The sequence below is a fragment of the Carassius auratus genome, chromosome 2 (assembly GCF_003368295.1).
Source record: "Carassius auratus strain Wakin chromosome 2, ASM336829v1, whole genome shotgun sequence".
NCBI classification, from domain to species: Eukaryota; Metazoa; Chordata; class Actinopteri; order Cypriniformes; family Cyprinidae; genus Carassius; species Carassius auratus.
Window position 1 is genome coordinate 17,244,723 of NC_039244.1, and position 14,518 is coordinate 17,259,240.

Sequence of the window (14,518 nt, forward strand, 5' to 3'; positions counted from 1 at the left end):
ATGAATAATACATACCACATTGCTTAGCCGTCATTAAAGGTGACCTTGGTTAATTATTGATCAGGTCAGATGATTACATTCCTGACCTCTATGTTCTCATATACCGCCCGGCTCAGTTTTCATGTCTACGCTCTTCCTCTTTCTATTCTGGAGACCCTCATATGATGATTTACGGTCTATTGTTATTGTTGGGGGAGTGTTGGTGCATTTACAGAGACATGAAATGTAAAATTACAAATGTAACCCCAACACCAAGACTATTACTTTGTTTTAATGAAATATGTAAGGGGCAATGTGTAGTCAGTTGGTCATTATCACTAAATAAACCCTGACATGGTGATCAGGTTGATCCCCTGAAGGGGTTTATTTTGTTACATTGATCATCTGACTCTAAAATGTCCTGCTTATTACGCTGCTACTTGTCAAATAAATACACAAATGTACTTGAAATATTGTTTTTTATTATGTTTTTTTTATGTGAGAAGAGACCATGTGGTTGACAGAGTATAATAAGGAAATAATGCAGTTTAGCAGCTATTATATAAAAAATTGCTGTTTTCAACATTAATAAATAATTTCTGAAGGATCATGTGATGCTTAATATTAGAGTAATGCCTTCAGAAAATTCAACACTGCCATCTCAAAGGAAAACATTTTTTTTTACATTTTTTTACATTTAACATTAAGTTGTAATATTTCACAAGTTTTGAGAAATGTGAGGAAAAAAAAGAGACCACGGATTGATAGATTGATAGAAAAGAAAAGAATGTTTGTTGAATGGAAAGGATGGGAGGAACGTCGTCTTGACCTTTCGAAAGGCATTCCCTAATTGCTATGGCCCTTTGGCCTGAATGCTTTAATAAGCTCTCATGAAATTAACTCTTAATGCGTGCCAGTGTGCTAACTCATCAGCCGTCGCATGGGTCAATCTGAGTTTGATTATTCTGTTCCTGGACGCCCCAAGCTGAGGTTGAGTCGGGTCAGGAATGAAGCACCTGTCACTTGTGTATAATTTGCAAGAGAATGATGAATGTGGCTGTAATGGCTAAACCACTACAGAATTAGCTCCAATGATGAGCTTGTAATGACCTCATGATTTACAATAGTTGTTTGCCTAGTGTTGTGTTACATTAGTGTGCTTGTTTGGGCTTTAGCAGCCTGTAAAGTTCACACTGTGGTCACACCGTAGCACCTCAACACCTGTTAAAGCACTTGTCATGGTTGGTATAGCAGCAGAGGGATGCTTTTACATCTCTCTCTCTGTGCACAGACCCGTAGTGGAGTGAGGCCAGTGAGAATGTGCTGACAGTCTGAGGCACACTGACTCTCTGGGGTGATCAGACGGCTCCTGCTGACTCAGCGCCAGTCGCTGTCCTCCTCCCCTCGCTCACTGATGTCTGACTGCATTCAGAGAAACTGGAGGAAAACTCTTCTGATTGAGGCTTGGATAAACAGTCTTCAAAGAGCACGCAAGATAAAGGGTTTTCTCACTCCAAGTAATTTTCGATAATTGAAATAAGTATTTTCAGAGTGCAATTTTTTGTTATATCGTTATTTCTGCTTTTATAAAGTGCATTTATTTAATTTTGTTCTTTTGTTTTATTATTTTTATGATATAATTCTAAAATATTGAGTATATATTATCAATTATTTTAATATACTTTAAAATGTGTATTACTGTTTTAATACAAAAATATTTTAAAGTAATATCTGTAATATTCCGATTTCTATAAGAAATAAAATGTAAAAACTGAATATATATAATCTCAAGTTATAGAACATGGAAATTGCTCTTAGTTTCAGATCACATAATATTCAGATACTGATCAAAATGAATACCTTGGATTGTCTGTATGCTTTGCATAAAACTGTCTGACAATTGATTAAACACACGTTGTGTGGAGGTGAGTTTGGAGGAAGAACTGGATCAAAACGTTTTGAATTGAAAAACTGATTAATGCCATGTCACCATTCAATACTTGTAGATCATAGAGTATAGATTTAAATATAGATTCCATATAAAGTACATGTTAGGTTAATGGCTTTCTGATTGGGATTTTCCCTCAAGCTGTTTCACGAATCACAAGACACTCAAAACAGCACCAGGATCCTGAATGAGATCAATACCAGCTTCACAGCCCAATGTTTGATCATTGACCACAGGTTGATTTTTGAGTTATCTATAACACAAGAGTCCAGTACCTAATAAAACCCCCAACACCCTGTAGGATGCTGTGATGTTCAAGAATGAAAGCTGGTCTTCTGTTGAGTGAATTGCTCCTGAGGCTTGCTGAATGAATACTGATGCGTTAAACGCAGAGGTCATGCAGTCATTTATATTCAACAATCACACTTTGAGGAAGATGAAAACTGATGGATACCGGTGTAAACCCTCAGAACCAATGCTGTGTGTTTCAGGAGGGGGTGGGGGTGGAGTCATATAGAGGTCTTTAGGACACAAGGAGATGGGCTTTTACATCCCCATGAGAACAGCAAGGAGGATTTATTAGCCCTGCTTTAAGCATGCAAACTGGTTCAATGTTCTCAAGGTCATTTTTTTTCCTTTTAGCCATCAGATTTGTGTGCAGATCAGCTAAATAAAAATGCCTTAGCCAGCGCTGTCACATCAACATAGTTCCCCCTTTAAATTTCCCCAGTTGTCCCCAAAAAACTGAAAATTCAAAAATGGCCTAAAACTCCAATTTCTAAGCCCCTTCGGCCCCGAGAGCCCATCATTTATCTAACATGTCTGGGAGGATGTGGAGCACCTGAGCCAGTTATTTAGGATGTGATGGATGACCGTACCTTCTGCCTCAGCTGTTTCCTGCTGATCCCGGCCCTGATTCCTCCCCTGTCTCCATTTTCTTTTCTCTTACCAGTCTCACCATCTCTTCCTATCTCTCCATCTCCCAGGTATTCCTAAACCCAGCTGGGACCAGCTCTTCCATCAAGCCCATTTGTCTTTCCGAGCTGACAGCTCTCTCCACACACCCGCAGTTGACCTGCTCTTTATTTGTGTTGCCTAAAATAGCTGGGCTGTCAGTGTATCTGTGCCACTGAAGTGCGATATGGAGTATTAACTTTATCAAAGTCACATGTATGTCTCAGCGCTGCTCGAGTCTGCCACCAAGCATTTTCTGCATGAGTACGTTTGATGCTTCTCTGATGTGTGTACCATCAATAGTCTCTCTGGACAACTAAAAAATACCTTTTAAAATTTCCACACACAGGTAAAATAAAGAATTTATGTCAGTGTTTTTTCCTTTATATATAAACTGTCATTAAATGTACAGATATTTTTGTACATAAAAGCATTAGGGATGTGTTTGAGACCTTAAACAGTTATTTATTTTTTTATTGTTTTGAATACCGAGAAATTTAGATTACTCTCTCAATGTATTAGGCAATAAAAGCAAAAAAATCGAAATAATCGAAATAATATCTATAATCCGCTTGGAGCATTTCTCATGGCTGCAGAGGATTATTTATAAAGATAGCACGTGTTTGAAAAATTGCTTTGACGTTTTCAGAGATGTGAGCTATTTCAGCTTTAGATCAGTAAACATAACCTCACGGTCATTTTCAGTCATGCCTTGTGGGGGAAAAAGTTGGTTGATGGATATAAGGAAAGGTTTTTGGTTTACTTTCAGCCCCATTCTAATGATTCCCTCAGAGATTTTAACACTTGGTGCGAGTCACATTTTAATTAGCACACTAGATAAAATTGGTGTAGCTTCCTATTAACATCTGGAACGGAGCCAAATTAATGTACTTTGCCAATTCGTTGCACATGATTGGGTTTTACATTAAGTGTTTTAGGCCATGATGAACAGAAAGGAATCAAGGATTCGCAAAACTGGGGAGTAACACATTTCAGTTTTGAATTGTAATTTTTACACAGACTGTCAGCAATCCGATAAACACTCTTTACTGGGTCTGGGGTGTATTTGGACTGTTGGACTGATAAACTCAGCTCAGCTGATAAAAAGCTGCTGTTCTTTATGCACCAAAAAGTCCTCCGTTTCTATTTGGAAAGAGATTTGGCCCACTTAGAAAGACGTTGTTTCGCTGTTTCTAAAGCCGTCCTGTTCACAGCCACTAAGCAGGTGTGTGTCAGCTGGACTTGCCCTGTTCTGCAGCCAAAACAAGGATAACAAATGGCTTGGGGGCAGTTGGAAAGAGAGAAGAGAGAAAGTGTGTGAGGGAAAGAAAGAAGTAAAACAAGAAAGCGGGACAATTCTTGGCCAGAAAGCCCTCATTAGGAACAGAGAGGCATGTGAGGGAGTCAGCTGCTGGGGTGATAAAGGCAGCTGGAGGGATCCAGGAAAAAGCAGCACAGAGAGGCCTGTGTGGGACTGGACCTCAGCCAAACCCAGAGGCCCTGGCTCACATTATATAACCCTAAAGTGAAAAGAAAACACAGCAACAGTACAGCTAGACGATATATGACCAGGAAAAGTGTACGCTTTGAATTATAAACAGCCTATTTAGTGAAAGGGGCAAAAGTGCTTTTTGCCCCGAGAAAGTTGTAAAACAAAGACGAGTGGCCTGAGTTGGTTTTTCTGTTCAGTAAATGTTTTGCTTATTCAAACTGTTTTAAATAATGTTCTTATTCTAAGTGAATGAACACATATTTTCATACGTTGACGTAACATTTGGCCAAGTTGCATTTGATTGTGCTGAACTTGCCTTGGATTTGACACTGAAGGATACTGTTGCTTCACACTGGCCGTGACAGTGAAGATGGAGCCAAGGTCAAATTGTTGCCTGAATACCAGAGATGTGCAACATTCAGAATTGCATTGAAAAAAATAAAAGGAATTTAAAGAAGTAGAATTCAAGTGTCTTTAAATTCATTGGCGGATTGATAGATGGATGATATACATATATATATAGAGAGAGAGAGAGAGCAAGATTATTAGCTTTTACTGTGAAATGCTTGCTTTTATAGATGGATGTATGGGTGTATAGACAGATGCAGACAGAGGCATGTATGTATAGTAAGACGTGGATGAATAGATGGAAGATAGATGTATAGAGATTTTTAGCTTTTACCTTGAAATTCTTGTTTTATGGATGGATGGATAGATGATAGATAAGCATTGATAGATCAGACAGTCCATATTCTTACATCAGTTGCCAAACACTCTTTTGAAGTAGTCCCTTCACAGTAGTCCCATAGCTTTCAATAAACAGTGAGCATTTGGAAAAAAGAGAGGGATTTGCATGCATATTTAAGGTGACATTTCTGCTGAGCAAATTCAGCCAGCCGTAGAATGACAATGGCAGGATTAACATTAGCACCCACCCCCACGCTCTCGTCATGCCTCGCTCTTGTCAGAATGCTGCGCTCATCATTTCCAGCACCGATCCACAGACATGTCCAGGCTGGTCCCATCCAGTAACGGACCCTAGTATGAAGAAAAACACCCCTCATTTTGAAATTCCAAATGGAATGTGATTTTCGGTAACATGTAGGAGGCATTCAAATTATGTACGCTTCACCTGTCTTTCATCTGTGTAATGGTTCCCCACAGATTCATGTGGAATGGCTTTCTAGAGCATTTTGAGGCAGTGGCATTATATCTATTTTGTGTATTAGTTTTACACTGAAGTCTTTTTCCCTACAATCTTATTTATGTTTTAGAAGAGATGTAAACATCATGTGCATTCTTTAGTTTTTTTTTATTTTTATTTTTTTATTTTTTTTGCATAGTGTGTTTCACATTGTTTTAAATATAAAACAGTCCCTTCCATGGTGATTTGTCTCCTGGAAGCTGCAGTGATTATCTGGCTTGTCATCGATCACCAATCATCATTCAAGCATCAGTGCACAGAAAGAGCTGAGACAGACATTCTCCACCAGACGCCACACAGAGGAGGTTTTCAGATCGCTATTAATGTATTTCTGAGGAGTTTTTCTCTCTCATGTTATTTTTGAAAGATTTTTGCATGCTGTCACAAATACTACCTTTCAAGATCTAGGTGATGTCTCTTCAAGTCAGCATGAGTTTTTTGCCAAGAAGCACCGCATTAAAGAAGTTAGGTGTTAATGGTGTATTAAGTACTAACAGATTAAAAAAAATAAATAAGTGTTTATGATCCGTAAAACTGTGGTTAGTCTGACTTAACATGGCAAGTGACTACGATTTAATTTGTTAAAGGTGCAGTTCACCCAAAAATCTGTTTCCATTTGCTCGCCCTCATGTAATTCTAAATCTGTATGACTTTCTTCTGTGCAACACAAAAGATATAAAAAAAAAGAATAATAATTCTCCATACAGTGGAAGTCAATGGCATCCAGCGTTGTTTGTTCTGCAAAATAATGTCTCTCAGTTTTGGAACCACATGCAGATGAGAAAATTTGCATACATTTTCATTTTGGGTGATCTATCTCTTCAGAAATATCATCTGGATATACGCTGAAAATCTGAGAATCAATTTTCACTCAGAATTAATAGCAAAATTCACAACCAATAACAAAGAACTGGAAAGCAGAAAAAAAAAAAAATTCTATTTTACTCCAGTGATCTTTTTTATAGGTTTTTATAAACATATGTGATCCTGGACCCCAAAACCAGTCATAATCGTATGAAATCTGAATAAATAAGCTTTCCTTTGATGCATGGTTTGTTAGGATAGGGCAGTATTTGGCCGGGATACAACTATCTGAAAATCTGCAATCTGAGGGTGCAAAAAAAAAATCTAAATATTGAGAAAATCGCCTTTAAGGTTGTCAGAAGGAAGTCCTTAGCAATTTCCTGAGTAATTATAATAAATTGTTATATATTACAGTAGGAAATGTACAAAATATATTCATATTAATAGCCTGTGATTTTGGGCATAAAAGAAAAATCAATAATTTTGACCCATATAATGTATTTAGGGCTATTGCTACAAATATATCCATGCTATGACTGGTTTTGTGGTCCAGGGCCATATATTATTATTGTTACCATGTAGCATTTAGCGCATAAAAATGTATGCTACTATTCCAAATCTAACACTCCAGTGTTATTAGAAGAGATTCTTTTCTTCCCTGTAATAGCTGTTATTAAAAGTCTTTTAGCCTGCAGTCATGGTGTAAGATTTGTGATTAGAAGGTCAGGAATGTTCTGTTAATCAAGTGTGAAGACCTTCTGTTTCTCTAAAATGGGCATAGTAGCTTGTGATGCTGTTTTTTTGTGTGTGGTCAGTGTTTATTCCCTCTCAGCTGGTACTTTGAGTTGACCCTAAGGCTATATAAGATTTTACTTTAAACAAAATGGGTCTCCAGTAAAAATCGAAGGATGCTGCTTTCAGCTCCTATAAGGAGCTACAAAATACAAAACTGTATTTTTTTTATGTGACCAGTTTATTCACATCAATAATTTATTAAGATGGATATGGATGCATTTCTTGCAGTTATGTTTGCATACATCTGACAGATGACTTGATCAAACTGTCACAAATCCACATACCTGGACGATCTGCTTCAGTGATGCAAAATCATGAAAGAATTTGTGAATTTTGAACACATTTTATTTAAATTGGTTATATTTGTAAAAGACTTCTAATAAGTTTCTGATAAGTGACAGAAAAGTAACTGAAGAATTGTCTAATAATCATGAATGACCAGGAAAGTCTATTCTGCAAAGAATAGTGTTGATAAAAAAGAGATAATAATAATAATACATTTTACTTGAGCACCAAATCAGCATATTAGAATGATTTCTAAAGGATCACGTGACATAGAAGACTGGAGCTATGGTCATAAATTACATTTTATATATATATATATATATATATATATATATATATATATATATATATATAATAAATTGTTATAGTATTTTAATATTAGTATTAAAATTTTTCAATAAAAACAGCATTTGCCAGCATAATAAACATCTTTCAAAAACATAAAAAATAAGACCGACCCCAAACTTTGGAATGGTACTATTTATATATATTTTTTATTTACAGATGTACCACCTCTTTTTAGTGCTTTGCTTTCTCATCTTAGGCAGATGTGATCTGTATATATATAAAGTTACTACCTGGTCAGAAGTTTCTCTGGATCACATCTGCTGTGATCTTCTTCTTATTAAACACCAGGGAAATTCAATTCCAAATGTTTGCACTGAAACAAGGAATTGAGTCTGGAGCTCTCTTGGTCCGGCATCTGTTTCCCTTTAATCCGAGTTGTTTAAATACATAAAAGACAAGTCTTTATATCAAGGACATGTTGACAGAATTACAAACAGGTTCTAAACATCTGACAGCTGCAGGCCAAGACTAGCATTACTCGAAAGTGGCGGAAACAAGAAAGAAATGCATCATTTGGCGCCAAAAATTTCTCCATTCAGAGCAAAAGCAGCAGCACTGAACTGCGCTGAGGATGAATAAGTCGTTTTATTCCTGGTTCTCTGGCTTTGGCAGATTGTCTTTTATGTGCTTGCACAGTGCTTGACTCTCTGTAAGTCTGTTTGTCCAATCTGCCAGCCATTTATCAGCTGCTCTTCTGGAAGACTGACGTTTTGCTCACCATGGAAATGTTCCAGCCAGGCCTGTGACGGTTGTCCTTGGCACATTGCTTGGATAATGAGGTAGTGCGTTTCATTTGTTTTCTTTGCACTCTTCATCTTTGTTGATAGAGTGGACAGCAAGAGGGGCCTTTAATCGATGAAGGGCAAATTTAAGGTGTAAAAGCCATGTGCCAAGCCGAGTTAACTGCCCTCACCATCCGTTGTTGAATCTGTGCCAGCCTTTAACAGAGGCCAGGCTGTGTGTGTGTGTGTGTGTGTGTGTGTGTGTGTGTGTGTGTGTGTGTGACAAGACCCCTCAATTGTATCCTCCCGTAAAGGGTTCAATATAATCAACTTCACTTTTTCATCCTAGATAAAGCGAAACAGTGATTATGTGACTTTCAATGACTTCTCTGGCATGTAAACAAAACTTCATTTCCTATTTGAAAGGTGACAGTGTTTAGTGAGCGAGAAGGACACACTGTATAAAGCTGTTAATTAATTAAAAATCGAGTCTGTCTGTGTGGAATTGTCACATCTAATACAGCTTGATATCGGTGCTCATGGTGAATAATAATATCTCGTGACTTCATCATTGATCACTGCTGACTCATTATGAGTCATACATTAGTGCTACTTGGATGCATCTTACACTGCTGATGCACAATACAGACAAAAGTTTAAAAACAAATGTGTGTTTTCATGATCTTAAAGCTTGTGATCAAAAAGCTATGACTTAAAGCTGCAGTTGGTAACTTTTGTAAAAATATATTTTTTACATATTTGTTAAACCTGTCATTATGTCCTGACAATAGAATATGAGAAAGATAATCTGTGAAAAAATCAAGCTCCTCTTGCTCCTCCCAGTGGTCCTATTGCCATTTGCAGAAACTCCATCGCTCCCGGTAAAAAACAACCAATCAGAGCTGCGGTCCGTAACTTTGTTTGTGTTCAAAATGTAGAAAAATGTATATAATAAGCGAGTACACCATGAATCCATTTTCCAAACCGTGTTTGTAGCCTGTCCTGAATCACTAGGGTGCACCTATAATAAGTGTTTATATTCGGACTATTTTAGATTGCTTCGGGGGTACCGCGGCGGAGTAACCCAGTACCTTTGTGATTCTTCATAGACATAAACAGAGAGAAGTAGTTCCGGCTACGATGTTCTTCCGCAAGATGCAAGCAGTACTGTTTATTAACCGCTAGAGCGTCAAAAGTTCCCTACCGCAGCTTTAAATAAGTTTTGTAGTATCATAATTTAGTATTTTAGTTTAATTATAGTTACATTTATATAGTAAATTGTAATGTTATATTTAAACTATAAATAGATTTTGTATTTACTGTATAGTAATAGTAAAACTGTTATTATAGTAATAGGTATAATAGTAATAGGGGGAAGTCGTGGCCGGGAAGTCGTGGCCTAATGGTTAGAGGGTTGGACTCCCAATGAAGGGTTGTGGGTTCTAGTCTCGGGCCGGACGGAATTGTGGGGTGGGGGAGTGCATGAACAGCTCTCTCTCCACTTCATACCACGACTTAGGTGCCCTTGAGCAAGGCATCGAACCCCCAACTGCTCCCCGGGCGCCGCAGCATAAATGGCTGCCCACTGCTCTGGGTGGTTGTGCGCACAGTGTGTGTATGTGTGTGTTCACTTGCTCTGTGGTGTGGTGCAGTTTCGGATGGGTTAAATGCAGAGCAACAAATTCTGAGTATGGGTCACCATACTTTGGCCGAATGTCCACTTCACTTCACTTTTTTAGTAAATAGCCTAGTATATTAATAAAATCAGTAAAATTATGTTTATTTATCTATGGGACCTGAACACTGAAGGTAGTTTATGTAGATAACCCCAGTTTAACTTCCATTTGTGCTATTTCCTAGTTTTTGGTAACTTTAATAATTTAATAAAATAATTATGAAATTATTATAAAATGTTGTAAATAGCAGTATGTGCAACCAAAATTTTGGAACTGGTGTCCTAGAATTATTTATTTAAATATGGCCGATTATAAAATGTATGATCTAAAGATCCATTTGTCATTTGCTTTTTACTTCTAGCAGAGCAAAAATCTTTGAAGATCTAAAGGTCTGCTTCATAATTTATTTATAGACTTTCCTGCACGTACTTCACGGCATTATTGGAAATGAGCCATTGACTATTCTAGAATCCATGCTGGTATTTTAGGATCGGCCTGTTCTGGACTCACTGCTGGATGGGTGATTGGCTGCTGTCCCAAAGATTCCTCATGGGGGTTATGTGGGACACCAGTGTCCCATTATAGGACAGTGAAGGAATAATGTTCCAGCACCTCATGCACCTCAATACATCAGTGAGTTCACAACAAACAATATATTTATTTGTTTCAAAGTTGCTCTCAATAATTCACATCTGCACATTTATCAGCCTGTGCCAAGATGTGATATCAGGTGAGAACAAGTTCCTCCACTTTGAATTTCTGCTTTCTCTGCTTTATAACAAACAGCAGATCACTAGAGAGGAAAACCTCGATACACGTGGAGACGTGTGGTTTCATTGGTGAGCGCATGCATATCCAGGTTTAAAGGAACTCTCTGAACTGTAACTAGAAACAGACACGAGCTTTTGTGGCTGCTCTGCAGACAGCCAGCAGACCGAGGAAGCATTGTGAGCTGACAGATAAGAAATACTGCATGGGAATAGAGAAGAGGTTTCAAAACACCTGAATACTATAAATAAGACGGCTGGGGGGGGGGGGGTATCTTTTTATCTATATATGAACTATTCAAAGAAAGACAGGTGAGAAATCTAGGAATATCTTCCAGCTGCAGTTTTTAAAGAGAATTACTCACACACAAAAAAATGATCTCTTTCATTGTTATTTACTTAACCGTGACTGTGTAATGGGAGCAAAACTTGCCAGCAAAATAGAGATATGTGTATATATAATATATATAGATGTATACACCCCATGCAACGTGCCTATCAATGGGCATGGCAGGTGTTGGGCTTCATGTATCCATACTTAAAATATATACTGAAGATCTATTTACACTACATACCGGGCACACTGCAAATACAGCCAGGATCATTTTGATTGCTTCCTCCTCCATGCTCTTAATTTGTTGGCAGAAATTCCTAATAATATTGCATTGTGAAGCCTTGATTAAGACCTTAATTAGGTCCTTAATTCAACATAAACTGTCAGTCTGTATGGTGCTATTTTTTGCAGAGCTCTAATCCATAATTCCAAATGTCTTTACTGTTACAATTTAATGCACCCTTGGTCGATGAAAGTATTGATATCAGTTTCATTTCTGTTTCTCTGTTCGTTTGTTTTTGTTGTTTTTTTTTATCTTATCCCAAATCTTTCAACAGTGGTGTATTTTCATTAATGGAGGAAGAATTTACAAAATAAGTATCCATATTGATTGTAAAAATGTATGTTACATCTATATGTTATAGAACATAACCACAAGCTGCTGGAGTAAAAAAAAAACTGAAGTCATAAAGCACAGTGTGAATATAATGCAATACTTGAATGTATGGCAAGTCTATTCATGCAAGAACTTTCTTTCACACACAATCTTGAAGATACTCTGCTTGTATAGAATTGTGCCATTGATCTTTGAACTACAAGTTTAACTGATAAGATTCAACTTTGCAACACCTTGTACACAATGGCTCCGATGTGCTCCAAGAACACTTCTCCAACAACACCACCATGAAAAACAGCAAATCGTCCATCACTGCTTTGTGCATAACTATGATTTACTGCTTACCATTCATTTAACTGAGGGAAAAAAAGAGTGCATGCAAGCATCAGTTATATTGAGAATATTTGCACTGGCAGGGATCCAGTGTACCATCATATTACTCATGCATAGACATGCCTCTTGAAGAGCATTCGTTACATTCATACAGTGTTATATGTCAACATTGCATCCCTGCAGTTGTTTCACACAAAAGCGGCTGATTGGAAAAGAATGCTGTCTTCTAGCACAAAAATGCATATGGCATTGCCTACTCAGCCGGTTGGCGTTTGAAATATTGTATCGAGCTGAGACAGGGAAAGGCACTGTTACTCTTATGTGAGAACAAGTCCCGTCACGGCAGCCCGTGGAGCTTTTCCAGTTTACCCAGGGTGTGCCTGACTCTGAATTACATGATGTACCTGTGCCTGGGACAAATGGCTGTTAAAGTGCTCAGCTCTCAACAGATTCTACAAAGCGGTGTGCCAGAGGAAAGAGCGGAGAAATCCACAAGGTCGTTCCCAGGCCAGGCTCCAGCTGTCGTCATTCGTCATTCATACTCTTTTAAGTAATTCTTTGAAAACTAAATGAGTGTGTTTTGCTGCTTTCATGGACCTTAGCCCTACTACAGCTGACATTAGAACAGAAATGTTTGTGTTGCTGCATCTTACAGGTCTAATCCTTTCACATGTGGCGTCAGGCTCTGTGTATACAGTGGCGTCTCTCTCCGAGGGGCGGAAAGAGGCTTTGTCACTCAAATAGTGAATGTCATATTATTGACTGTAATTGAATCCTGTGCTGTTTTGGTTGAATAAGCAGTTCTGTTGTTCCTTTAGCTGTATGTATTAAGAGTCTTTTTGGTCAGGATGGCCTTTGGTAATGTACAGTGACCCCAAAAATCTATTTGGACACTTAAAGGGATAGTTCACCCAAAATGAAAAATCAGTCATTATTTACTCAAACTCATGTTGTTCCAAAGCTTTCCTCCTGTTTAACACAAAATAATATATTCTGAATAATGATTTAACTGATTTTGTCCACATAAGGAGTTTAAAATAAAATTAAACATCTTTAACTTTCAGTTTAGGGGAAAAAACACTGGGACATTTTCAGCTTTTATGTTCCACAGAAGGAAAGTCATACAGGTTTGGAACAACATGAGGATGATTAAATCATGACAGATGTTTCTCTTTTTTTTTTTTTTTTACTGAACAACCCTCTAAACTAGGATTTGTATTTGACTACTTTGGCTTGCTTAGTTTCAGAAAATTTGCGAAAAATAATTTATTTTAAATTACATTTTAAAAGGATTAGCCATTTTTCTAAGTTCCAGTGCTGAGCCCGTTTGATAACCAGAAAGTGTTATAGAAGGCATTTTGTCTTTATTTTGAACTTGAATATCTTTTTTTAATCCACACATCTTTTCAGTATAAACCTGCATAGCTTTAGTCAACCCAAACATGTATTGTGAGTCTACCAAGCTCATAAACAGTAACTCCATGTGGTATATTCAAAAGGTTCCAAAATTATGGATCACTCGTTCTCTAAAATAGAAGCAACCCCAGCCTCTCATCAGTGGGCTTAACTGAAGCAAACATTCACTCCACAGCACAGTCTAATGAGAACCAGCATGCGACTTATAGCACTACCCTTGTCCCTAAATAAGCATTGTTTAGGGGACTCTAATTGATGTGGTAAGTTGTGAATAATGCATTTGGTGGTGGAATGTTTTCATTGATTGCAGATGGTCGAGGTTCAGCCATAAAGCCACAGCATAGGAGCACTGTTAAGTTTTATACAATGGACACCCATAATGGTTTTTATTTTTAGGCATGGAAAGGGTTCAAATCAAGGTGTTGTAATTACTGGTTGGTCAGCTCTCATATGACAGTCTTGCTACACTAGCTGTTAACTATCTTGTCTCTTTGAGGAGGAGTTGAACTTGTGCCTAGACAACTACAGTGACTATTGTAATTATGCATCAGATGGGACTCCGACAGGGGCCCCCTAATTTGGGTGAGTGTGTTAGATGCCTGTGTGTATGTCCCCCTCTGTTCTGCCTGAACACAGACTGCTCTTTCAGGCTTAATGTCAGTGTTGGCTCAGTCAGGCTTTCTATACATCTCCCCAAACTGCCTCCAGACACTACAACAACAAAGGAAATGTGGAGACAATGGAGGTATTTATAGCATCCGGGGCTGTTAAGGCTCAAACGTACAGACATGTGAGAGTGTGTGATTTATAAAACAGCGTAGAAATAAGGAGTTGTGAGGATACGG